Here is a 2,745-nt window from a genome sequence, read left to right as displayed (position 1 = left end):
TTCTGGGGCCCTGCGCCTCTAGCTGCTGACAGGCAAAACTCGTGACATGGTGAGTGACACTGTGCGTGTGTTAAGATGCACCCTCACTCAACTGACACTAAGGCAGAAAGCAGGGCAGTTCAAACAATGCTGCCTTTTATGCAGTTTTTCCATACCTCCCCCAGAGCACTGGGATTGGAAGAGACCTCAGGAAAGGATGACAGTCACTGGCCAGCTACACAGTCAATAATGAGAGCACTCCTTCCCCCCCTCTTCTCCCTCCCTCTCCTCACTTTAGTTTCTGTTTCCCTGAAGGCAAGCCTAGCTTGAACTTTGAAACTCGAAATGGTTAAAAAATGTCAAAACGTTTCGACTTTCCTTGTTTCATTTTAAGGCTGTTTCGAAGCTCTCTGTTTCCTTTCGATTTCACTGTTTCAAGCTCAAAACAAGTCAAAACAGAGTTGAAATGAAACTGCCAGTGAAATTTTGCACAGCCCTACTAGGAGTCCCAGCAAATTTATGGGCACCCCATGGTTTGGCCTTGCTTACATTATGCAGGATCAACAACTAGCAACTTCCCAATGAGGCTACATTCACACAGCTCCTCCTAACTCTGCAGATGTAAGTGTCTTTCTAGCTCACCTGGTCTATGGTTTACAAGGGTCCCAGTTTCAGCTTCTGCTGTTGACATCCTCTGGCTGCACCTGGAAGGAAGAGTGGTTTTTGCAATGAGGAGGAATCCTGCAGCACTTCCACCATGGTCTTACCTAAGAATCTTGCAGAAAACAGTAGAGACAGAAAAGCTGCATGAGGTTCCATTGCCAAATCCCTCTGCTAGGGCACAGGGCTCCTCCTGCCTTCATAGAATCATAGAAAATTAGGGTTGGAAGGCACCTCAGGAACTCATCTAGTCCAACCCCCTGCTCAAAGCAGGACCATCCCCAACTATCTCAATCCAGCCAAGGCTTTACCTAGACAGGTCTTAAAAACCTCCAAAGATGGAGATTCCACAACCTTTCTGAGTAACCTGTTCCAGTGGTTTACTACCCTTCTAGTGACAAAGTTTTTCCTAGTATTGAAGCTAAACTTCCCTTGCTGCAACTTGAGATTGTTGCTCCTTGTTCTGTCATTTGCCACCGCTGAGAACAGTCCAGCTCCATCCCCTTTTGAACCCCACTTCAGGTAGTTTTAGTTTCATAGTTTGTAGGGTTGGAAGGGACCTGAGCAGATCATCAAGTCCGACCCCCTGCCATGGGCAGGAAAGAATGCTGGGGTCAAACAACCCCAGCTAGGTGATTATCTAGCCTCCTTTTGAAGACCCCCCAGGGTAGGAGCAAGCACCACTTCCCGTGGAAGTTCGTTCCAGATCCTAGCCGCCCTGACTGTTTTTTCTACATACCTCCAGGTACCAGGCACGGCTCATGAATGCTGTGATGCTGGGGTGGAAGGAATAGCCCCCCCCCTGCATGCCTGGCAGTGAACCTGGAAGTGGACCAGAAGTACTTCCGGTCCACTTCCAGGTCCGCCGGGGAGCGTGCTGCTCCTCCCCCCCCCCGCGCACCCTCTCCAGCTCGGCAGTTGGCCATGGGAATGCCGGGTGCCCCCCCAGACCCAGGAGGCACCAGTCACCAAGCTGAGGGTGTGGGGGGAGGGCGGCTTGCTCTCCGGTGAACCCAGAAGTGGACTGGAAGTGCTTCTGGTCCACTTCTGGGTCTGCTGCCGAGAGCACTGGGGAGCCCCCCACACTTGTGGGACACCCCATGCACCCCAGCATCACAGTGTTCATGAGCCGCCTGGTACCTATAGCTATGTAGAAAAAACATTTAAAGCTGTGTCGATGTCCAAATCACTAAACCTTTCCGAATCTCTCCAGATTGATTGGGAAGATCCTGATTCAATTCAGAGAGATTAAAAGGTCCTCTGATTCAGTTTGGATTTGGAGATTTGGCCACTGAATTGGGCTAAATCTCTGCCAGATCGAATCAGGGACCGAAGCTTCACACAGCCCTTTACCTAACTCTGGTAGAGACTCGTGTGTTCAGTGTCAATTTGTTATTCCTGAATTTTCAGTTGTTGAGCTCCTGGAGAAAAATTCAGTCTGGAAGCAAAGGTGCTGAAACACCAGAATGGAGATTATCCTTGTTCTATTTCTGGTGTGACAGGAAGTATCAGAAAACTCATGAGAGAAAGAGAAGGAAAGAGAGATTGAGTCTGCACTAGCCAGCCTTTCTGGCTCAGTTTTGCAGAAATAAAAAGGTCCAGACAACTTAGAGACAAGTCCACATTTGGGGGATTGTCTACACTAAACATCAGTCCCACTTGAGCTTTGCCACCATGGGATCCAACCTGGGTAAGGAACATAACTCATGACTGTAAAAATGTGATTTATCCCGAAGTGAATAAAGCCATGAGGTAGCACAAGCCACTTCACAGACTCTCCAGATGAGTTCTGATCCAGTGTGCATTTGAAGCAGGTGGATACTTGGATCTGTGATGGTGGATACTGGGATCTGTGATGGGAGCAGAGATGTTGCCATCAGCATTTAATACTGACGCTGGAGCTCACCCAGAAGCATGTCATTTCTGTCCTTGCAGAACAAAAATATCCTTTAGCATGTTTCCCCAATGCTAAATATTGAAAAGCTACCATGCTGCTGCTTTCCAAATCATACAACCTAAAGTGTTCCACAAAAGAATATATCATTTAAATATTTAAAGAAGCATACATATCTACATTCTCCCTAACACAGAGCCTGCTAGCTGATT

Source organism: Gavialis gangeticus, unplaced genomic scaffold, assembly GCF_001723915.1.
Source record: "Gavialis gangeticus isolate Ggan-Ray unplaced genomic scaffold, GavGan_comp1, whole genome shotgun sequence".
In the NCBI taxonomy this organism is placed as follows: Eukaryota; Metazoa; Chordata; order Crocodylia; family Gavialidae; genus Gavialis; species Gavialis gangeticus.
Note: the sequence above shows the minus strand (reverse complement) of the source record.